The sequence below is a fragment of the Xyrauchen texanus genome, chromosome 8 (assembly GCF_025860055.1).
Source record: "Xyrauchen texanus isolate HMW12.3.18 chromosome 8, RBS_HiC_50CHRs, whole genome shotgun sequence".
Classification (NCBI taxonomy): Eukaryota; Metazoa; Chordata; class Actinopteri; order Cypriniformes; family Catostomidae; genus Xyrauchen; species Xyrauchen texanus.
Genome location: NC_068283.1, coordinates 15,277,225 through 15,302,983, shown reverse-complemented (window position 1 = coordinate 15,302,983; position 25,759 = coordinate 15,277,225).

Sequence of the window (25,759 nt, the reverse complement as noted above, 5' to 3'; positions counted from 1 at the left end):
TCCGCCAAGGCTGCGCTTTGTCACCAATCCTGTTTGTGATATTCATGGACAGGATATCGAGGCGTAGTCGGGGTGGGGAAGGTGTGCTTGGTTCGGTGGGCTGGGGATCTCATCGCTGCTTTTTGCAGATGATGTTGTCTTCATGTCATCATCGGTCCGTGACCTTCAGCTCTCACTGGATCAGCTTGGCAGTCGAGTGTGAAGCAGCTGGGATGAGGATTAGCACCTCTAAATCTGAGGCCATGGTTCTCAGCAGGAAACCGATGGAGTGCGTACTCCAGGTAGGGAATGAGGTTTTGCCCCAAGTGAAGGAGTTCAAGTACCTCGGGGTCTTGTTCACGAGTGAGGGACAATGGAGCGGGAGGTTGGCCGGAGAGTCGGGGCAGCAGGGGCGGTATTGCACTCGCTCTATCGCACTGTTGTCACGAAAAGAGAGCTGAGCCGAAGGCAAAGCTCTCGATCTACCGGTCAATTTTTGTTCCTACCCTCACCTATGGTCATGAAGGTTGGGTCATGACTGAAAGAACTAGGTCGCGAGTACAAGCGGCCGAAATGGGCTTCCTCAGAAGGGTGGCGGGCTTCTCCCTTAGAGATAGGGTGAGGAGCTCAGTCATCCGTGAGGAGCTCGGAGTAGAGCAGCTGCTCGCTTTGCGTTGAAAGGAGTCAGTTGAGGTGGTTTGGGCATCTGGTAAGGATGCCCCCTGGCCGCCTCCCTAGGGAGGTGTTTCAGGCACGTCCAGCTGGGAGGAGGCCTCGGGGAAGACCCAGGACTAGGTGGAGAGATTACATCTCCACACTGGCCTGGGAACGCCTCGGGGTCGCCCAGTCAGAGCTGGTTAATGTGGCTCGGGATAGGGAAGTTTGGGGCCCCCTGCTGGAGCAGCTGCCCCCGCGACCCGACTTCGGATAAGCGGTTGAAGATGGATGGATGGATGGATGGATGGATGTATGTGAATAATTACCAGTGCTCATGAAAATGTCCAACAATATTTATTTTTATATTTTATGAAGATATTAATTGTCTTTGCCAAAGCAAAACTAGTTTTCTGGTGGTTGCTAATGTGTTATATTTCCTTTTTAGCACATTTATGCTAAAATTAGGTTGATAAGAATACATCATACAGTATGTGGTAATTAGAGTTTTCTGGATGGTTGCTAGGGCATGCTTTGCAGTTGTCAAGTTGACCTCTCCTGAGTGTTTTGGCACATTGCTACAGTATGCGGTTGCCTGGTTGTTACTATGCTGTTGCTAAGTTGTTTTCTGTGTTTTTTGCACATTGCTTTGCAGTTGACAGGGTGTTCTAGGTGGTTGTTAGGTTGTTGCTTTGCTGATGTTAAGTTGTTTTAACTGTGTTTCAGCACATTGCTATGCAGTTGCCAGGGTGTTCTGGGTGGTTGCTTAATGGCCCCATAATATGATCATTCTGTTATGACTCGAATGCACCATTAATGAGATGGTTAGTTTAATGAAAATGTTCTCATAATTTTCTTAACCTCATTTGATCCAAGATGTGTATGACATAAAAAAATATTTTCTGCAGAACACAAACAAAAAATATTTTCAGAAGCATATTGCTGTTATGTAGGTCAATTACATGTCAATTCATGTAAGTGAATAGTGGCCAGCGCCCGGTTGCATAAAGCACCTTAAGTGTAATTTTCCTAAGTACAGTTTAAGCTTAGGAAAACTTTACCTTAAGAGTAACGCAGACAAAAATGAGACGACATGGCTGAATTTATGGAACCAGCTGAAGATCATTATGTGCCAAGAAGTATTTTTAGGGATAGGGAGAACCCTTTGGACCATCTTAGCAATGAAAAACTGCTTCCAGAATATCGATTTGATCGCCGCGGAATTTATGAAATTGCTGACAAATTGGAAGGCGACCTTGACCATGTTACCCAGCGCAACCACTCACTACCCTCTGTGCTTCAGTTGCTTATAGCACTTCGGTTCTAAATGATACAATATGTAGGCCTATAGTAGGCTAGCAGTTGCAATTTAAAGTAATGTAATTTATAGGCTAGTGCTATTTAGTATTAATATTATATATGAATGTATTAGCTATATTGTATTTTGCTATTATTATTGGTATTTTGTTAATATATCTGTCCTTGTAATTACATAAATAAATACAAAACTTTTCAGATCTGTCATAAAATGTATTTATTCGTCAAATGATGTGATTATTTTTTTCCCTTCACTTTGTAGCTGCAAAAGTTTGTTATTAAGAATGATGTTGTAAATGTCTTGATTTTCCTTCTCCTTTTTAAGTTTTTCGATCTCTAATTGCAGTTTTGTCTTTTGTAGCTGTAGGACGTCTCTCTGCAGTTCCAGCACTTCTTCTCTTGTAGAGGCTGGAGGGGGTATTTGCGTCTTTCTGCAATTCACAAGTGTTTTGGAGGAATTATGAAATATAATATAATAAATAATATTGGGGCTGTTCTAAGTCAAATTAACAAAACTAAAATAATTGTTAACAAATAAGCAATAACTCACTTTGCTGCCTGGTTTGGCGTACGGCTGGCGCTCTGTCGGTGTTGAAGCTGCTTTGATTGCTGGAAAGGTCTAACGCGTGAAACAAAGAAATACCAATCAAAATTGATATTTATTTACAAATAAAAAAATATTTTTTACGCCTGTCGTGATCTTCATATCGTTTATCCTCATAGTGATACATTTTATTTGATTTAAGACAATAATGTTCTCTCACTCCGTGTTATATTCCTCTGGTTGAGTCGCTTCACTCTCTAAGCCGCCAGTGATGCCAGCCAGGACAGGTGAGTCTGCCCCAAGGATGTCTTGGACCAGTTTAGTAGTGTCTGACAATTCTGTTGGCGGTGGTCCTCCAGCTGCAGTTTTGTTATCGTTAGCTCTCTGTGATATGGTAACAAAATGCACTCGGTGCGTGCGAAGAAAATAGGGAAAAAACTAAGAGCGTTTTTTTTCTTACCAGTTTTGTTGGACTCCCTCTTATGAAGGCTTATTTCTTTTTTTGCCCCCACAGAGACGTTTTCATATTTTTTAATTACCTCTGAAACAGTCCTCTTTACTCCTAAGTTCCGTGCGTTAATTTTCTCGGTTATTTCCTCCCACTGTTTATTTTTTTTGCCAGCAGTTATAACGGGATTAAATTTGCTTCTTAAAATTGCTTTTCTTTTCCCATATTCATCAAGAAGAACACACTTCTCATCCTCTGTCCAATTTGGCTTTCTTTTTTTGTTTTCCTTATCCATTTCTTTATCTATAGGCTATTCGTTGTTTTAAAGCTCCTAGGTTAATGTGTATAGTAGCGTATCTATGGCAACAATAGATTTTTATAACGGCAAACCTGGATCGCTGCCGTGAAACACTTAACGGTTTCCTTTACCTAAGAGAACTGTTTAAGGGATTATATGCAACACCCTTAAATCATTCACTTAGTTAAGGGGAAATCACGCCTTAAGTCCCACACTTAACGGAAAAACTTAAGGTGCTTTATGCAACCGGGCACAGACCTTTAAAGCTCCAAAAAGCACATAAATGCAGCATAAGAGTAATTAATAAAACTCCAGTGTTTTCATCAATGTCTTCTGAATGGATCAAATTGGTTTTCGATTACACTTCCTATAGCAACAGGTCTCTGCGCATGCATCAAGCACTGGAAAGTGAAATCAAGCTTGAAATCATGATCGTGCCTAGAGATTGCAATGGCAAGATATTCAGTGAAAATGAGTTAACAGATTTGTTTGTTTTCACCCAAAAACCACTGAAACGCTTCAGAAGACATGGATTTAACCAATGTAGTGGTATGGATAACTTTATGCTCCCTTGATGTGCTTTTTGTAGCTTGAAATATCTGGCCACCGATGGCTTGCATTGAATTAATTTATAGAGCTGAAATATTCTTCTAAAATCTTAGGTTGTGTTCTGCAGATGAAATAAAGTCATACACATTTGAGATGGCATGAGGGCAGGTAAATGATGAGCACCACCAATCAAATAAATTGCCATGGGTTTAATGAACTGTTCCGTAATTTATGCGATTGACCTGTCATTTTGATACTTAAGTAAATGTATTATCAATTACTTTAATACTTTTATTTAGGTTGTATTCTTATGAGCAACTTTAACCTTTATTTGAGTCAATTTACATGAAGGTATCTTTACTTTTACACAAGTATGACAAATGGATACTTTATACAACACTGGATGTAGCTGATTTATTTAAAATGTATAGAATGTCAGTGAGCTAATTAACCTGATTAATCAACCAGGTCAAGCAGCGCAATCTCTAACATATGGAACTCAACATTTTCATCAGTGATTTTCCAAAGAAAATGGATATAAAGAAATCTAGAAAAGGACTGGATTGGTTTGCAAGTACTGGTAGAATTGGCTGATGAAGGTGTGTAATTGAAACACCTGGAAAATGTATTTTCTGTTACTTTATGCTTGACATACTCATCCTGACAGCTCATGTGCCAGACTAATGAAGACCAAACAATTAGAGCTACAGTGCACACAGTTAGCAACTTTGGTGAAGTCAAGGTCTCATCAAGGATGAAACCGACTCAACCCTGAGATTGTAAAATCTCGCAAAGGTATTGGGTGTTGCCCAACCCACTGCTCTGCATATGCCTACTAGGGAGGTGCCCCTGGCCAGTGCCCATGAGGACGCAACACTTCTTGTTGAGTGTACTCGGACCCGCAAGGGAGGGGCACGGCTTGGGTGTGATAGGCCAATGTAATGGCGTCCACTACCCAGTAGGAAAGCCTCTGTTTGGAGACAGCGTTCCCTTTCTGCTGTCCACCAAAGCAGACAAAGAGCTGCTCAGAATGTCTTAAGTTCTGCGTGCGGTCCAAGTAGATACGCAAAGCACTGGGGCTGGGCCTGCCTCCTCTCGGGGTAGCACTACCTGGTTCACTACCTAGTCCCTGAAGGGAGTGGTAGAAACCTTGGGCACGTAGCCCGGTCGCGGTCTTAGGATTGCGTGAGTGTCTGCCGGACCGAAATCCAGGCAGGAGAACGCTTGCAGGTCCCCGACCCTTTTGATGGAGGCGAGCGCGATCAGGAGGGCCGTCTTCAAGAAGAGGGCACTGAGTCCGACTGATTCTAGTGGCTCGAAGGGGGGTCTCTGAAGTCCCGAGAGGACCACTGAGAGATCCCTGGAGGGGAACAGGCTCAGCAAGGAGGGATTTAACCTCTGATAATTAAGTCATGCTTACCCAAAGACGTGTCCGCTACCACATTGAGGTTGCCCGGGATGTGAGTGGCACGCAGCGACTTGAGTTGCTGCTGGCTCCAAAGAAGGAGACGATGGGCGAGTTGTGACATGTGACTGAGCATACGCCGCCTTGGCCATTTATGTACGCTACCATGGTGGTGCTGTCTGATCCCAATTTGGAGGCATCTGTGGTGACCAGGATGCATTGGGACACCTGCTGCAAGAGGAGTCCTGTCCGTAGAAAGCAGAGTTCTGTCCAGGGTTTGAAAGTTTGGCTGCAGGCGGGGGTGATGAACACACGGGGCATGCCGTGGCGCCATGCTCATCTCGGGACTCGAGTCTGGAGCCAGTGCTGAAGCAGTCTCATATTCATCAACCCCAGCAGCGCAACCGCCGCGGAGGATACCATATGCCCCAGGAGCCTCTGGAAATGTTTTAAGGGGACCGCCGTGCCCAGCCTGAACATGGTGAGGCATTTCAGCACTGACTGCGCATGCTCGTTGGTGAGGCACGCTAACATTGAGACTGAGTCTAACTCCATGCCGAGAAAAGAGATGCTCTGAATCGGGGTGAGCTTGCTCTTTTCCCAGTTGACCTGAAGCCCTAAACGGCTGAGGTGCCTGAGGCACCTGGTCCCTGTGGGCGCATAGTAACTCTCGGGACTCTGGGCCAGAATGAGCCAGTTGTCGAGGTAGTTGAGAATGCAGATGTGAGGGGACAGGAACATGCCGAAAGGGAGGACCTTGTACTGATACGACTGGCCGTCGAACGCGAACCATAGAAAGGGTCGATGTCGAGGAAATATTGAGACGTGGAAGTACGTGTCCTTCAGGTCTACCGCTGCGAACCAATCTAGATGCCAGACGCAAGTTAGAATGTGTCTTTGCGTGAGCATTTTGAGTTTGTGCAAAGCCCGGTTGAAACTCGCAAGTCTAAGATCGCCGCCTTTCTTGGGTACGATGAAGTAAGGGCTGTAGAAACCCTTCTTCATCTCGGTTGGAGGGACAGGCTCTCAGAGAGTCTCAATTTCCGCGCGCAGAAATTTGGCATCTTCGCCGTGTACTGTGGTAAAGTGGATGCCCCCTAAGGGGAGGGGGTGCTGGCAAATTGAATTACATAACCGAGTCAAATGGTCCTGGCCAGCCAGCGTGACAGATTGGGAAGCGAGAGCCACGCATCCAAGCTCCGTGCTAGGGGCACTAAGTGGACGATTATTTTTTACGTACCCGGCAGGTACCACAGCCAGAAGGTGCGGCAAATTAAATAAACTTAACTGAAAATTCTCCTCCCGGCCCTCCACCGGGGGACGGAGTGGTCTGCTTACTAGCTCCAGAGCAAACATCTTGGTCCCTGGGTCGTCCGTCTCAGGAACACTTGGGAGCCTTCCGGGTCCTTGAAGGGGTTCGTGAGACGGGGGGCGTGCGCCTCCTGCGGGGTGCTCGACGCTGGGAGCTGGGCCCGGGTTAAGGCGGAGTTGTGTTTTTCTTAGGTGCCGAAGGAGGACGTTCTTGGCGGGCAAACGGGGCACGGCCGCGCTGGAGGTCCGGCGGGGCATGATGTGAGATATGGCCTCCGTCTGCTTTTTCACCGCTGAGAATTGCTGGGCGAAGTCCTCGATGGTGTCACCGAAAAGGCCGAACTGTGAGACAGGTGTGTCAAGGAAGCGTGTTTTGTCCACTTCATCTCAACCATGTTCAGCCACAGATGACGTTCCTAAACCACAAGAGTGGCCATCGCCTGGCCGAGTGACCACGCTGTGACCTTCGTGGCCTTGAGGGCGAGGTCGGTCGCCGAGCACAGTTCCTGTAGCACGACGAGATAAGGACTACCCAAGTGCAGATATTTAAGAGCCTTGGCCTGGTGGACTTTTAGGAGGGCCATGGCATGCAGGGCGGAAGCGGCCTGTCCGGTGGCACTGTAGGCTTTGGAGGTCAGTGAAGACGTCATCCTACAGGCCTTGGAGGGGAGCACAGGGCGACCCCGCAAGGTGGTGGCGTTCTCGGGGCACAGGTGGATCGCAACCGCTCTGTCCACCTGGGGGACCGCCATGTACCCATGGGCCGCTCCGCCGTCAAGGGTAGTGACAGTGAAATCTGGGCGTCAGCCTCAGACTGGGCATGCTGGCCCGAAGGCGGCAGCCCAGTCGAGTCATCAGCGTCAGACGCCGGACCACTCTCCGATGCAGCGGCGAGCTCATCCGGCTCGAGGGGCTCAAGAGGATAGGCAGGATGGCCGTGAGGCGAGCCGCTGGTGCCTCGAGCCCGGACGGAAGTCATCCAGTGTGTCGGGGGGCGGTTGGTTCGCGGGGACGTACGCGGCAAAACCGCGCCCGCTGCCACCCCCAAATCAAAAGGACGTTCAACGCCAGCTGTGTATATGCTCTTTTAGAGAAATAAACTCTTTTACTGCGCTGTGGAAGCACCCAGGGGCAAAGCTGCACTGCCATGCAGAGAAGGCGAAAGCCGCTGATATGCACCGTAGATCGCACTCAGAGATGGGAGGAACAGTGTGTGACTAGCAGCTCGCTACATACACAACTGGTCGGCTTCGAAGAAAATTTCTGAATGAAACAGACGCATGTCCCTCCCTTTATTCCTGTATGTCCGGGGGCGGGACATGCAAATTCTGTCTGCCAATTTCTCATTGTCCTTTTCCTCATAGATCAGAGATGCAAAAGGCTCTCAAGAGAGTCCACAAGTGTCGCTTCTTCGACACAACGTCGAAGTGAGCGACAGACAGGGAACAGAACTTTCACTGACTATGGCTCCATTAAAGAACCTAGCTGCCTCATTGCCTACTGCCTACATAGACTGCTGCCTTCTTAATTAGCATCTTAAGTCAAGGTATCTCATAAGAGCACCAACTACAGTGTGTGCTATAAATAGCACTCCATACAATAGACTTGACTCACAGTTGTTTAGAATAGACAATTTGACATTAGAATGATGCTAAACTAATGGCACTTTACTTTTTTCATTTTTAAATGAAATTACCATCATCGTTTCTCTCACCATGTCCGCCATCCTGCTTCCAATTTTTGAGACTGCTTATGCTGCACACTGAATAGTGAGTCATTTACAGAAGGTAAGGTAGATCCTTAGACTAGTTAAGCAGTGGATTACATTTCTGGTCAACTAATTGACTAGTAAAACTGTCTAGATGGGCAAGATATTTTGCACATCAATATATAATCTGCACCACCACATGTTGCGTTTTGATTTTTGGTCCAGAACACAGGATGCTGTTGTCGCAACAAGGCTTTTTGACATAGCTTAACAAGCAAAACTTAATTGGTTAAAGCGATAGTTCACCCAAATATTTACTCACCCTCATGTCATTCCAGATATGCATATTGTTCTTTCTTCTGCAGAATACTAAAAAAGATTTTTAGAAGACTATTACAGCTCTGTAGATACATACAATACAAGTGAATGGTGGCCAGAACATTTAAGCTCCAAACAATTTAACCACTGGAGATATATGGATTACTTTTATGCTGCCTTTAGAGAATTCACATTTTTTGGTGTATCCCTTTAACTAGCATATCCAGTAAAAACATACTGGTTGATCAGCTACATCAACAATTTTTTGTTGGTGAACAACATAGCAATGATGGTCCACCAGCTAGTCAGACCAGCATAAACCAGCCTTAGCCTAGCTTAAGCTTTAAGCAGGGTTTTTTGTTTTTAAACCAATGTCTGCTGAAGGCAGATTCTGCTCTCCATTTGATACCTGCTATCTTTCATGATTAGAAGCAGGAGTGCTAATAAAATTCCCCTTTGGCAACGTCTCTTTCTCAAGGTATCTTTAAACAAGATGCTGTCTGTGTGCCGGCTCAAATGTCTCCGCCATCTCCACTTCCCCTCCGAGTTCGGCTTGTCAGAAGCCTCCTAGGTGCTGCTCATTTTCCTGTGGCCTGTTGAACATGTGCTGGTTGCTTACCTTTAGGAAAGGTCAACCACTGAACTCTTCTCCAGGCAACAGAGTTGGGCTAATTAAGCTTCAGCAGTGGAGAATTCTGAATCCCCAGACGCTCGGCTCAGAGAAGAGACCTCGGCAGGTCATAGCCATCTTGTCCCAGATTCATGCCTGGGTTTGCCATTTGCATTCTCTTGTAGTCAATGCACGATGAAATCCCTCAGGAACATCCACGGTAAGTTAGAAATTTCTATGACAGGAAAGGAGAGAGGAATTCAAGTTGCTCAGAGCATGAATACTTGATGAATGAGGGTGTGAATGTTTTCTGTCTCCGCATTTGGGACACTCAACAAACTAGAGACTAAAAGGAAGGTCTGGCTGTATTAATATCAAAGTAATGCCTGTTTTATATTCTCATTGTGTTTACTTGACTTGAGTACTTGACAAGGGCTCATCCGTTGATTGTGTCACTTTCATAAGCCATCGCACTTTACAGAATTGGAGCAATTCCATGCCATTTGCTGCGCTCTCTGATCAGCGTTAAATACATTCCCACAAAGCTATTACCGTGGGCAAGATCGCAGACAGCTCTGCTTAGAATGATGCATCAAGTCATTACACAACAATGGTCATAATGCCAGTGTATTAGCTAAATCCTGCGTCCACTACTCAGATGAGAGTCCTTGCAGATGATATTCTCAGATGTAAATTAGCTATAACGACTGGGCCTGCATCATGAACATTCCTGTGGAGAGAGATAATCATTTTCACAAATTCACACCCTCGAACCGCCATGTTCACTTTGCGTCCACCTCCACACTCCCATGAGCAGAATGCCAAAGACTTGCCAAATGAGCTAAATTATGAAACCTTCATCCTCATACATATTTTCATTAAACTGCTCTGTGCTATAGTGTGATGCTGAAAAAAACAAGGAATGTTGAAAAGAAAAAGAGAAAACAGCTGGTTATCTCTTTGACTATTATTGTGTATGCATTATTGCATGAAACAGCATCCAGCATTCTAAAATATTACAGTCTGTAATAATACTCCTAATGGTTTTGTTATAAAGAGTCAGGAACAGTTTGCTCCAATCAAGTTGAATACAAAAGATACATGTACTGTACATTATGCATTGTGCAGTACAATTACTGAGGGCCTTTCATAACCAAATTTGAGGCCTTCAGTGCCTGATAGCACATTTGATGAAGGTCATTTTTATAATGTGACAGTTAATTTTCTCATGTAAAATTCTAGTACATACAGCATCAGTAATTCTGGAAGAATAGTGATGCATATTATTAAGGGGAAAAATCTAAAATTATTGAAACTTCTTATATGCTCATCTAAAACTTGCCACACAATGTAAGCAATGTACACAAAACAACTGTGGTAAGTTTAAGAAATGTTTATTTTAGCTATTTATTATGTTTCAATTGAAAACTTTTTTTACATTATTTACTTAGCCTAGGCTTGAAGATAAGTGTATAGGCAATTTTTCAATAAAAAGTTTGTCTTTTTGTGGTTTGACAATTTGAATAACGCCTGTTCCATATAGAGAAGTTACACAATAAACGTTGTCCTTTCAGTCTGTGCAATTGCACTGGTTTACACCAAAACACAATCTAATCATACACCAACCAGCAAACTCATCCATGAATATGTTTACATACACACCAATATATTGATTACTCTCTAAAATCAGTTTATTTAAAAAATCTGACAAAGCAAGAAATCTGCATTCATAAGACATTTGAAATGATTGCGTTATTCTCTGTATTTGATGTCCAACCGTAAAGAGGCATGTGCTCAACCCGTGCACATATTGGATGAGCCAATGGGAACGCCGGTCAAGGTGTTTACAAATCACGAGAAATTGCCGTAATGGGAAATCTACCCATGTCGATCAGTTTATTCTTAAGCCATTTAAGGCCTTACACTGCATTTACATGACCACACACATTTTCGGCTTATTATATAATCGGTGTAAGAACGTGCACGTAAACACGCTCAATATCACTTTGATCATTCTTGAAGTGCAAAAACGTTCCTTGTTAACTGTACAATGCTTCACTGTTTTGACTGCTGATGACGCATTATAGTGCACATTGGCACAAAAGCGGGGTATGTTGCATTTGCAATGTATAGTACTGTTGATTCGGCAGTAAATCAACCTGAAAGGGGGGCACGGATGGCAAAACGTTGAAGAGGGGTGAAACTTTAATAGGGAAACCAACGTTAGGGGGGCGACACTGTTAGGGGGACACCAACATTGATATTGCATACACCCCCTGCATATTAATATCTGTGCCCCTTAATTTGCAATGCTTTTGCCTTGTCCTACCTGTGATGCAAGTTGGAGTGGTTGTTCTTGGACGGTATGCGACCCGCTGTACTTTTCGACCCCTCCCACCTGCCATAGAGGCCACTTTTCATGATCCAATCAAATCCCAATGGATAAAATAAAATCTTGCACTAATTTTTGTCTAATTGAATATCCTATTTCATTAGAAACGTGCCAAAGTACAGTGGTAAAATGGGTGATGAACATCATTTCAAGTTGACTTTAAAAGTCAGATTAAACGTTGCTGAAAGACCTGTTTTGTTTTTTTTATTTTTTTTTTTTTGATTGCAAAGCAATTTTACAATTTTCGCTAAATTGACATCCTAAGTTTGAAAGTGTCACACAGTAAAGGTATCAAAATAACTCAAGGAGGCATTATTCAAAGTAATTAATTTGTTGATACAGAGGGCGACACTGGAGATGGACTGCCAGTGGCATGTTGGGGAAGGAAGTTCATATTACTCTTGAGAAGTCTTTGAAAAATAGTACCTGCAGGGACACAGGAGTCCTGGCTATGTTTCAGGTGATCCACACAAAGGGCCCAAGTAGAGATCGATACAGCCAGAGACATCCAGGCTGGTCAGAGCTGGTCTCGGCCCTTAAGCACTGTCGACTAATACACAAGGTCAGCTCAGACGCTCTATTTATAGAGCTACATCACAGGTTCCTGTAAATCTGCATCACCTACAAATGTATATCAATTTACAAAGGATAAAGAATTTTAGCCTATAATAGAGAAGTTTCTAATTCTAAAACCCAGAAGAGAGTTAGCATTTTCCAGTCATGGGTTCCCTTTTAACAGGCCCTATTATACTTTTTGGGATTTTACCTGTCCTTTAGTGTGTAATAGAGTGTCTGTGCATGTAAAAGGTCTACAAAGTTAAAAAGCACAAAGTCCGCGCAAAACAGAGTTAGACTCTGCCACAGAAAACACTGCTCCTGAACTGCCTGAAACACCTGGTTTGCATTCCAGCCATTATTTCTGTGACATAGCTACTTCAATATGTAACACATTTGCATAATGAATCAACTAAGGAATGCACTACTTAGGAAGCCTCGGGAGCTGAAACTCTGTTATGGTAAGGGGTGTTACTTTTCCGACACACTCTAAGCGGTTGACCAATCACAACAGACTGGGCCAGCTGACCAATCAGAACAGAATGGGCTTTTAAAGAGACTGGAGCTACAACAGAGCATTTCAGACAGTGGGTGAAAAGAGGTGCTGCAGCAGTGTACACTATAACAAAAATAATGTGTTTTTTGAGCATTAAAGCATGTAAACCTATTCTAGTAGGCCCCCAAAATAAAACGATGAACCTGTAAATGAACATAATATGGGCTCTTTAAAATTTCCAATGGGTTTTAAGAATAGTAGTTTTCGAATTATGAGTCAAATAAATTCTGTGGTTAGCATTACTTGAACAGACCTTCAAGTTTGTTTGGTAACATTCTGCTGACATGGTAGAAAACAAACAAGAAGTCCTATAAGAGGACATTTTTAATTACTCTGCATGTAAAAATAACTCAGGAGGACATCAGGTTATTGCATGTGTGTCAACAGTGTGAGCATCATGAAAATGAAAGGAAGATCAAAGTGTGTCCTCACAGACAGACTTGATCAACACTGTTCCAGTAATGAAGCATTCAGAAACGACATTTCATTGCTTGAAAGCAAATGCAGTTGTCAGTTTTTTCAACAACCACTCAAATATGAAAAGCAGAATAAATAAGTTATACATAGAAATATATAAATAAACAGGCCAGGAATATGTGCATTGACTGAGCGTTTTTCACTGAGATGAATTTTATCAGCGGAACTTATAGAAATAGGTTCAGTGACTGCAAGGCTCACAGTATAATGTCTTAAAGGAATATGTCTTAAAAGAATATCCATACTGCAAAGATATCCCCCTCCTTTACTTCAAGGACACTTTAGATGGTAAGGACTACATCAAAAACTTTAGCCTTGTAGGCTAAAACTCCTTGGAAGTGCTTTAATGTTCAGAGGAAGAGCTTATGCTTTGGAAAGCTGTGAGGTTTTTGTTGGTATGTTATTCATTCCACATTTACTACTGCACAAAAAGGGGATTCAAGTTGAATGAATCAATTTAAAGGAATATTCCGGGTTCAATATAAGTTAAGCTTAATCAACAGAATTTGTGGCATAATGTTGATTTCCACAAAAATGTATTATGACTTGTTCCTCTTTTTCTTTTCTTAAAAAAAATCAAATAAATTCAACCTCATCGCCATGACAACATAATGCATGAAACCCTAAAATTACTGGGAAGAAAAGGATTATTTAAAAACTTGAAAACAGTTCAAATAATACACAAGTTTTAACAGAAGAATTGATGTTAGTGCTTTTATAAAATATTAAGCATTTCATTTCCACCTTTAAACCCTCAAAGAATTGGTCCTATCCACTTCCATTGTAAGTACCTTACTGTAAAATAATTGTTTGCTTTTTTAAAGAAAAGGAAGGATGCATCAAAATATCATAGCTCATAGCCCTGTGCCCATTTAAAGAATCATAGTTTCTTTTTTTTTCTAGTGTGTAAGTACATACTGTACACAACTAATCACAGAATAGGTGTGTTGCTTCTAAGATCATTGACTGTAGTTACAATACCAAAATTCTGTTCTTACACAAATTCATGCACATAGCTATTCAAGTTGAATCTCGATAACATGTCTTCAAAGACCATATTGATAGGGTTTTAAGTCAATTTTGCACAGAACCAAAAAAAAAAGAAAAAAATATCAAAATTTCTCAATGCCAAGGCATCAAATACTCACAGTTTCATAATAGCTCTGCATGTCACTATGTTGCCACAAACAGCCCTCAGCATATTTTTGCAAACGCAGCTGGTAAGTGCATTACTTTCAACAAAAAAACTTTGGCATCAACAGAATGATGGGAAGGGCATCGATATTTTATCATCATTAAAAGATAGGTTGGGCATGTCCCCCTCAATGTCTACAGTATGGTGGTTTTGGCCATGATCATAGTCAGCTTACCTTACAGAAATATTGGGATGTATGTGCCCAACCTGTCACGATTCCCTTGTTGTCTGCCCTGGGTTTCACTTGCCATTGTTAAATGTACTACACTTCCCAGAATCCACCTGCCATCACCACTGCCATTTTGTTCATTGTTCTCACCTGTGTCTAATTCAGTCATCACTCCCTGGTTATTTAAGCCCTGCTTTTTGTTCACTCCTTGTCGTTCGTTGAATGTTGTTGTTAGCCTGGTATGTGTTCCCTGCCCGAGTTTTCAGTTTTGTTTCATCGTGTTCTCAGTTTTATGTTTATTTCCCCATTGAGGGTTTTCCTTTGTGTTTATTGGTTTGACTGTTTAAATAAAGTGAGTCTGCATTTAGATCCGCTCTCCTCGTCTGCTTCGCTGCCTCATTCGTAACACAACCTATATATTCATTGAGATATCTCTTCTGTTCATTAAAAAATGATTAACCTCTGCGTGCTTGATATTTCTGAAGGTCTTTTTTAAAGTTCTGGTAACCTATAAGTAATGAGTCAAGTGTTACCACATAAATATGAAGGAATTACTAATGATCTGGACCATTATTCTAAAGTGAGGGTCATGGATCTGGATTACTGTTTTCTTCCTTGGGAGTTAACGGTTATCTGGTACATTATTCTAAATTGAAAGTTACTTGTCAGTTAGTAAGGAATACTCAAGTGTTTGTTCCTAAATTTTATTCATTTAATCAAACAGATAATTTACAAACATTCACAGACATTAAAAAAAAAAGAATTCTGCCATTAAATTATGAATCATAGAAATAACTGAACATAATTGCATAGGCTACAAACCTTTAGCAGCATAATACTTTAATGGCTGGTGCTCATGGTTACTACATGTTTTAAAATAACTTTTTAAATTATATTTTTGTCTTAACATAAAGTAAAATAACGAAATGATGTGTCTAAAGGACAAGTGTGTTGATCTCCACACGACTTCAACAGAAAACTGAGAGAAAACCGGCATGCAGCATGAGGCTGATTCCACATGCGTACTTCCACCCTAGACACCCCACTCTGTATATGAGTACAGTTTTTATCAAATTAAGTTGATATGTTTCCTCCTTTCTGTTACGGCTGTGGGAAGCAGGAGAAGGCAGACGGGTGATTTGGATCCAATTGCGGCTTTATTATAAATCACAAATAAGTAAACATAAAGAAAAGTCTACGCTGGGAAAAACTAAACTAAAACACAAAAGAACACACGGCTGGAAGAACATAAACGAAGGGAAGGAAATAGGGGCATAGGCAGCGAACATCCACGAAAGGCAGGGGTAACCTCGAACGAACAAGGGGAACAGAGAGAGAACCACAAGAGAACATATGTATCGACATGAAATGCCAACGAACAACAAAGGAAAGGGAAAATAAGCGGGTTTAAATAAACAGACATGATGATAACAGAACAACAAGCAGGTGCGGACAATAACACAGAGACGGCAGTGATGAGTGAAACAGAAAACATGGGACAGACAACAAGGGATCGTGACATGGAACATGATCAGTGAAACAGAAAACACGGGACAGACAACACAGGAACGTAATATAATCCCCCCTCAAAAGGACCGGATTCCAGACGGTCCTAAGAAACAAAAAAATTGCAAAAATAAACAAATGTTCAAGGAGAGAGGGGCTAGAAAAGGGGGAAAACAGACAGACCAAAGGGGGCACAAGGGACACAGAGACAGACCAAGGAGGCACAAAGGGCAATCAGGCAGTCCACGGAGGCACAGGGGACGGACAGGCAGACCAGGGAGACCGAAAGGGCCGACAGGCAGTCCATGGGGATATGAGACGGTGACCGGGTCAGGTGGCCTGGGGGCCATCCACCGGGTAGGGACAGGTTTAGGAGGCCAGGGAGGCATCGACCGGGCAGGGACAGGTTTAGGTGGTCTGGGAGGCGGCCACAATCTGGGGACAGGTTTGGGTGGCCCGGGGGCTGGCCACAAGGCAAGGGCCGGTTCAGGGGGCCTGGGAGGTGGCCACAGGACAGAGGCCGGTTCAGGGGGCCTGGGAGGAGGAGTGGCCACTGGGGGAGCTGGCGGAGCCAAGGAAGACTTCTGAGGTGGAGCAGTGGAAGACTTGGGTGGCGGCGCCGAAGGAGGTGCAGGTAGGGCCGCAGGAGACCCTGGGGGCCGAGTAGAGGCAGGCAGAGCCGTGGGGTACACTGTGGGCGGAGCCGTAGAAGGCTTGGGAGGCGGCACCGAGGGAGGCTCGGGAGGCGGCGCCGAGGGAGGCTCGGGATGTGATGGCGTAGAAGGCTCAGAAGGCGGAGCTGAGGGAGCAACTGGAGGCGGAGCTGAGGGACGCTTCGTAGGCGGAGTCGTGGTTGGCGGAACCATAGAAGGTTCTGTAGGCAGGGCCGAGGGAGGCTCCGGGGGTGGAGCCGTGGTTGACGGAGCCATGGGAGGCTCAGGGGGCGGCGCTAAGGGAGGCTTCAGAGGCGGAGCTGAAGGAGGCGGCGCCGAGGAAGGCTCGGGAGGCTCAGGAGGCTGAGCCGAGGGAGGCGGAACCATGGAAAGCTCTGGAGGCTCAGGGGGCAGAGCCGTGGGAGGCTCGGGAGGCAGAGCAGAGGGAGGCTCGGGAGACTTGAGAGGCGGAGCCCTGGAAGGCTCGGGAGGCAGAGCCCTGGAAGGCTTGGGAGGAGGAGCCCTGAAAGACTCGAGAGACTTGAGAGGCGGAGCCCTGGAAGGCTCGGGAGGCGGAGCCCTGGAAGGCTCGGGAGGCTCGAGAGGCAGAGCCCTGGGAGGCTTGGGAGGAGGAGCCCTAGAAGACTCAGGAGACTTGAGAGGCGGAGCCCTGGGAGGCTCGGGAGGCGGAGCCCTAGAAGGCTCGGGAGGCTTGAGAGACTTGAGAGGCGGAGCCCTGGGAGGCTCGGGAGGCTCGAGATGCGGAGCCCTGGGAGGCTTGGGAGGAGGAGCCCTGGGAGGCTCGAGAGACTTGAGAGGCGGAGCCCTGGGAGCCTCGGGAGGAGGAGCCCTGGAAGACTCGAGAGACTTGAGAGGCGGAGCCCTGGGAGGCTCGAGGGGCGCTGGCTCTTTGACGGTCATGGCTACTGACGCTGGATCTTGGACGGTCATGGCTACTGGCGCTGGCTCTTGGACGGTCGAGGTTACAGGCGCTGGCTCAGGGACGGTCGAGGCTACAGGCGCTGGCTCAGGGATGGTCAAGGCTACAGGCGCTGGCTCAGGGACGGTCGAGGCTACAGGCGCTTTCTCTCTGACGTTTGAGGCTTCTGGCACTGGCTCACTGACGTTTGAGGCTTCAGGCTCTGGCTGGTTAACCGTGGTATATGTGAGCTTGGTTCCGCTGGACACTGAGGGCAGAGCCACGGGGGGTTCTGGGGACGGAGCTGCGGGAGGCGGAGGCTGGAGAGCAGAAGACTTTCCCCTTCTCTTCTTCCTCCGGACGGATGAGACTGGTGACGCTGGAACGCTGTGCGTGGTTGGCGTGGCGTCAGGCTCGCTGACCGTGGCTGATGTGGGCTCAGGCTTGCTGACCGTGGTTGGCGTGGCGTCAGGCTCGCAGACCGGGGCAGGCGTGGGCTCTGGCTCGCAGACCAGGGCATGGCGTGGGCTCTGGCTCGCAGACCGGGGCAGGCGTGGGCCGGGAGGTGGAAGCCGTCTTCTCTTCCTCCTCCGGGCAGACGAAGTTGACCGTGCTGGCTCATGGACAACAACAGGCGTGGGAGTGAGCTCGCTGATAGGTGGGGCTGGAGAGTGACCATTGTGGGAAGAGAGGTAGGGTCCTCCTCAGCGACGCCCACGGTGAACGGCGAGCCGCAGGCCAGTAAAGTCGCCTCCATGAAGTTATGGAGCGTCCAATAGCGCGTTGCCGGTGGCAACCGCTCCTTCAGTGCGGCGTTCAGATTGCCCCTGAAGAAGACCACCAGCGAGGAGTCCGGGAAATCCGAGATACTCGCCAGTTTAAGGAAGTCTTGGATGTGGTCCTCTATAGGGCGGTCTTCTTGCTTTAAGCAGAGCAGGTGGTAGTTTGCTCGTTGAACCGCTGGATCCATAGTTGGTCGTTCGTTCTGTTACGGCTGTGGGAAGCAGGAGAAGGCAGACGGGTGATTTGGATCCAATTGCGGCTTTATTATAAATCACAAATAAGTAAACACAAAGAAAAGTCCACGCTGGGAAAAACTAAACTAAAACACAAAAGAACACATGGCTGGAAGAACATAAACGAAGGGAAGGAAATAGGGGCATAGGCAGCGAACATCCACGAAAGGCAGGGGTAACCTCGAACGAACAAGGGGAACAGAGAGAGAACCACGAGAGAACATATGTATCGACATGAACGAACGACAAAGGAAAGGGAAAACAAGCGGGTTTAAATAAACAGACATGATGATAACAGAACAACAAGCAGGTGCGGACAATAACACAGAAACGACAGTGATGAGTGAAACAGAAAACACGGGACAGACAACAAGGGATCGTGACATGGAACGTGATCAGTGAAACAGAAAACACGGGACAGACAACACAGGAACGTAACACTTTCCATATGAACAGAACAGAATGCATGTTGAAGTTTACCGTGTGCAGGCGGATCGATGGAAGGGTAGAGCAAAATCGCACTCGCTCTTCTTTCAGTTTCAGAAGGAGCATTGACTATGGCAAACCCTGATTGGATTAGAAGCTTGATGGACCAGATTTTGATGTTGTGATTTTGTATAATCCACCCTCACATGATACTTCTTTTTATTATAATTTGGAGGAATTGTTTAAGTTTTTAAATTGTCATACTGAAACTTTTATTTGGAGATTTTAACATAAATTGGGCAGACAAACGTAGTAAGCAAAAATTGAAATCAATTACAGCCAAACATAAATTCAACCAGTAAATAAAAGGATAACAAAAACAAGTAAAACTCTTATTGATCTTGCATTTATAAATAAACCTGAAAGAGTAATAAAAATATATAATCTGCTGACAGGTTTGTCCGATCATAACATGATCCTGGTTGTTAGAAGCAGACATTCCCAAGAGTAAAATTAAAAAATTTGAAAATTATATAAAAATATTAATTGGAATGATGCTTTACAAATTGTTGACCTGGACAAAAACTGTGAAATTGTGATGAGAACCATTGAAAACATCATTCAAAAGTATACACAACCGTTAAAATGTTGACAAAATAATGCATCCTTACCATGGCTAAATTCAGATATCCATCAACTAATGAAAAAGAGAGATCTTGCTTTGAAAAAGTCTTTGCTTACAAAAACACAGACAGACATTGTAAGCTTTAAATCGTTAAGAAATAACTTTGAATAATATTTTGAGCAATTGATTTCAGAATCAGGAGGAAATAGCTCATATCTTCGGAAGTGCATTAACAAACTTTCATAACGAGAAGGTATACAAAGAAAACCATTGATGGAGCTGCACATAAATGGCAGACTTAGAATTTAATAGATATTTTATCCAGTCTGTGGAAGAACTTGCTATATGTTTTGAACCTGTACAATTACCTCAGTATTCAATAATAGACACACCTTCATCCTTTTATATCTCTGTGGTTGATGAAGATAAGATACTCCAAATTATTAATCAATTGAATAACTCAAGGGCTAAATGTGATACATTTATCTATTAGAGAAAGTAAATTCCCTTCAAATTGGAAAACTTCTATTATAACCCCAATTTTTAAGGAAGGATCAGTTGATGAAGTTCAGAATTACAAACCAATTTCTATACTCCCTGTAATTTCTAAAATTCTGGAAAAATTCTTATAAACTCTCTAAAAACAAATTTTCTACTTCACTCTAAACAGTTTAGTTTTTGGCCTAAGTATTCAACAGAAATGACAAACTGCTTTCTCACAGAATTTATTAAGGGAGTTTTAGATAATGGTAATGTGGTAGGTGCAGTATTTTTAGACCTAAAAAGGCATTTGATACTGTGAATCATGAAATACTCCTGCATAAATTAAATCTGATTAGTTTCTCCCAGCAGGCAATAAATTGGTTTATATTTTAGGTCCACTGTTGTTTTCCTTATATGTCAATGATTTACCAAATTGTTGCAAGGAAACGAAATGTCAGTTATATGCAGATGACATGGTCATTTATGTATCAGCACCGACTCCACGCTTAGCTGCAGATATATTAACAAATGAAATGTCTGGTGTGTCACAGTGGCTGCAAAACAATTGTTTGACCTTGAATTGTTAAAGACTATCTCAATGTGTTTTTCAATTAGAGGGAAGGAAATTAATGGTTTTATAATTAAGATTAAACCACATAACTGGTAAACTGGTAATCAGAAGCTCGTTGGTTCGAACCCAACAGCCACCACCATTGTGTCCTTGAGCAAGGCCCTTAACTCCAGGTTGCTCCGGGGGGATTGTCCCTGTAATAAGTGCACTGTAAGTCGCTTTGGATAAAAGCGTCTGCCAAATGCATAAATGTAAATGTAAGATCAATCAAAAGGTAATAGAGACATTTAATGATTTAAATATTTAGGTGTTATTTTAGATTCTCAATTGAAATTTGATGTGCATGTAAAGAGTCTGTGTAGAACGATCAGAACAAACCTTAACCGTTTTGATGATTAGACCGTATATATCCCTAAAAGCAGCTAAGTTTATACATGCATGAAATGGTCTTGAAATGGATCAAACCTGTTAGATCTCTATATAAACAAGCACTACAAATTTTGGACAAGAAACCAATTAGATGGCATCATTGTAATATTTTACAAAAATATAGTTTGCTTAGCTTTGAGCATTTTATAAATTTGACTCTCATTAAAATGGTTTTTAAATGTGTAAATAATCTTGCTCCAGATATCTTGTGCCAATTAATATCAGAATAGAGTAGTAATGGGATCACTACAAGAGGTACAACTTATTAGAATTGCACAGTACCGAGGAGAAAAACTAAATTTGCTCAATCCAAATTTTCACTTCAAGGTACACTGCTTTTGAATAGCCAACCAGCAGAACTGAAAATGCAAAAAGGGCTGAATATTTTTCAAATAAATCTTAAAAAATGGTTGAAACAAAAGCAGGTTTGTGAACACTGATGGTCGTGCACAGTCTCAGCTTACTTTTATTATTGTTATATTTTTTACTTTTTGCTTAGTTTTTTTGTGTGATTATCGTTTTATTTTTGTTAAAAAAGCCTAACCAGGGACTGGGTCTGCAAATTAGCCTTTGGCTAGAAGCCTATATGTTTCGGTTGCTTGAAATTGTAGCAATGTTTCTGTCCCTGTTAAATAAACTAATAAATATAAATAAACAGAAGAGAAATCCCAAGGAATACACATGTTGGGCACATACATCTGTAAGCTGACTATGTTACTCTATCAGACACTGTAGCCATTATTTAGAGAGCTGTTTTGTTCATAAATGAATTCCACCAAAGAACACACACGAGGGGCATGTTTCTCTGAAGGCGCATTTCATGAGCATGTCAGCATAAAAACATAATCATTCACATTTTAGACACATGTTAATGTTTTGATTAGTAATTCATTAGTAGTTATTTTAAATTAGCAATAGTTAGTTGATAGTTCTCAATGAGGACCTAACAGTGAACTACATCAGTCATCAGTTCACTATTACTTACTGATTGGTTAATCATGTTTCCATATTAGTTAATAGTAGTGATTAAAGTGTTAATGTAGTACCTCTCATAAATCCTGCATTAATTCAGCCTATTATTGCAGGACCATTATTATAATGTGTTACCTAATTTTGTCATCATGACATGATTCATTGTGGTATGATTTTCAATTTTAACTCAGCAATATTTATAAACATATGTGCTAAATATTTAATCTCATGTTTTCTATACATATTCTGCTCTGCTGAAGTGACATTTTTCTATTTCGTTTTGACCGGCTTAAACAGAACCCTGAATGGTGATTACAGTTAATGGTAATGACAGTATCTGTGGTGAAAACTGATGTAGGTCAGGTTTATATTTTTGTCAGCCGACCACAAATGGGGGGGGTTACATTAACACTACAGAAAACAGTTCAAACATGAATCTCTGTCAACTAATATATGTGGCTAACTTAAACATGAAAATTAAACTCCAACATAAACTCAATTAATCCAACTTTTTTACCTTCAAGAACAAATGATTAAATATGTTTAATTAAATTAGTGATCAATACATAATGCAGCTTTCAGAGAAACTAACTTTATGATCATAAAAATATTGATATATCGACCGGCCGTGTTGGCAAACAAATACTTAAGGGTGCTTTTTGCGTCTATGTACTGTATAGTGACAGACAGGACTGCATAATAATCAATATTTGATGCCTTGGGTGTTAGAAGGGGTTGGAAAAATATGGATGAGGCAGCAGTTTCAGAGACGTGTGCATCCTGCTCTTTCCTCTCATTATTTTATTGACTGTTGCTCATTGCTGGTCTCTTATTAATCAAGACAGTGTGCACACCAGAAGACAGCTAGATTTCAAACCAGTTCAAACCAGACTAGTCATCTGTGACAAGTCGTAACAGCCTCACAAGTATGCAGGCTCAATTCAATTTATTTTTAAGTTAAGTCCAGTTGTTTATATTTGCATGTGGGTTATTTATAAGCGAATATCGAGGCCTTTGCGCACCCACAACAAGGGAGTTAGCTTTGATCAGGAGCTTGCTGATGCAAACTAGTCGTATATTTCAAAAATCAAAGGGAAGCAATGTTCAGTCTTGTAATGTGCGCTTGCCTTAAGAGGCACAGACGTTATGTTTTCCATGTGGAATTGGAACCCTTTCTAATCTGAGAAGGTGTAACAAAGATAAATAGTGGCCTTTGTGATGCCCCCGGTCTCTGTCATGCATCCTAGCACCAGGGAGGGTCATAACAACTTCCTGCAACACATTGGGAAGACAGAGAGACATGTCAGACCTGAGACTCTCAGTGCTTCATCATGTAAAGGTCACCGGCATTACTGTAAGGAGCTGCTGACAAGAGTCCGCTGACAGTCTATGGAGAGATATGGGCATGGCTGCCATCACTGCAAATGGAATTTTAGTTCATCTAAAATCATGGCTGAAATTTCCTCTATATCACCCACACCAATTCCTCTGGCTCGGCAGTTGCGGCTATATTCTGCAGATATTTCATACGAGCAGGCTAACACTGTCTGGGAAACTATAACACATTGTGCTGCTTTTGGGATTGTTTGATACAGCTTGCCAAAAAGTCCTGATAGTACCTGGGAGTGAAATGGCTTAGCATTGCCACTTATGTAAGAGTGCTGACATTGCTATTTTGCAGTTTGCAGGCACTCTGAATGCTAAAAAGGTTATTATTATACTGCAACCAATTCCAAATTCTCACCTTACAACAAATGCCTATTCCTGCATTACATAGCAACAGATTTAATAAATAAAAGTGGTGTGAGGATTTCCGCATAACTATTTGAATACATTCCCTTTTTAATTTCTTGAAAGCATCCATTGTGTTGCTAATCATAAATCCTACAGTCTTCAACAATCAGACAAAAGCATTTTTGATGTTGAACATAAAACATGAATCTTATACAAAGGACCCCTCACCTCTAAACACCAATTCGTATCAGGGGGTCTTCTGCTTTCTGCTTTGTGAAAAACAAGTTGGACACAAAGTACTAGAGTCTCAAGACTCCAACAGAAGGGTTGTCAGCTTCAAATGGAGTCAGTCCTGCACTGTAGTTTTTTGATCATACAATTTAACTGATCTTAAAGCTTCTAAGAATATTTATACAGTAAACCTTTACGATGAGGTTCCATTTGTTAACATTAGTTAACAACATTATTTAACATGAACTAACAATAAACAATACTTTTACAGCATTCATTAATCTTAGTGTTAATTTCAACAAATGTCTATTAATACATTTTTTAAACCAAAAGTTGTATTAGATGACATTAGTTATAGCACTATGAATTAACATGAACTGAAAAAGAACAATTTTATTTTTATTAACTACATTAAAAAAGATAAATAAATGCTGTCAAATTGTTTGTATATTATACCTAATGCATTATGTTAATGAATGGAACATTATTGTAAAGTGTTACCATTTATACTTTACTCTTTTCTCTGCAGCTTGCTGCAGGCTTTATTATAATTGCAATGTGATTGTGCTATCGGTGTCACTGCAGAGAGCATAATTACCACCCCTCTGCCCCACAGAGAGTCTTTGTCACAACTGTGGATGTTTGTGGATTTTACCAAAGTGTTGGCCCCATCTCAAACATCACAAATTCAATACTATAACAGTAATACTATACAGAAATAGGACACATACACATTTTAGCTTTAGAGTGTATCATTTATTTTTCTCTGAGATACACTTTTATTAGTAACGTTTTTCAGTACTTATTTTGGCCGAGGGTGTCACACCTACAAACTTTTTTGCTGAAATCTCTCTCTCTTCAGATGGAGAACAGTCACACACACACCGATGAAGGTGAGGTGACGGATATTCCAGCTTCCTCAGACTTTCTTTCATGTGGGGATCAGTGAAATAACAGCAGGGGTACTTTAAACAATAGTAATAGACTGAATTATGATGTGATTATTAGAGTAACTCTGCCCTGTAAATGTGTGTGATTGTGTATTTTTCCCTTCAGTGCTTGCCACAAAAGCATATTTCCAGATTCAGAGATAAAAGGATGATTTACGTCCAATAAACAGACTGTTGTACCTGACTGTTCTGATTTCTGAATTTATTAGTCATTTAAGTGTAGGAGTGTTGCAGTGCATCCAGTGTGTTACATCCAGTGTGGACAAAGTCACGTCTGTTAGGACACAGTGTAAATCTTGCGTAACAGTATGTGTGCGTGCTGTATGTTCAAATATATCTGTCTGATATCAGCAAGTTGTGAAAGTAGTTTTAATAAATGGTCACTTCTCACTGGGAAGGAGGTTTTGAGTTCTGAAACTTACAGTATGTTATCATAGAATAATTTTATCTAATATATCAAAAGAGCAAGGACAATTTAATTCCTTATGATATGACCCCTTTAAGCAGTTTTATTAATCTGGTTCTCCAAACATGAACATTATGTTTTTTGGTTAATTTCTATAACATTTTGTTAATTTTCTGTGAATTTATTTATTTATCTATTTACCGTTATATAAATGACAGTGAAGTGAATGAAAGGGGAAGAAGACAGTGGAGAACTTAGACATGACAGGTTAGATCTGAACCTGCATCTATGGGAGCATAAATTGAACAACCCACTATGCCACAGCCCTGACTTGTATATGATGGTTTTACTTG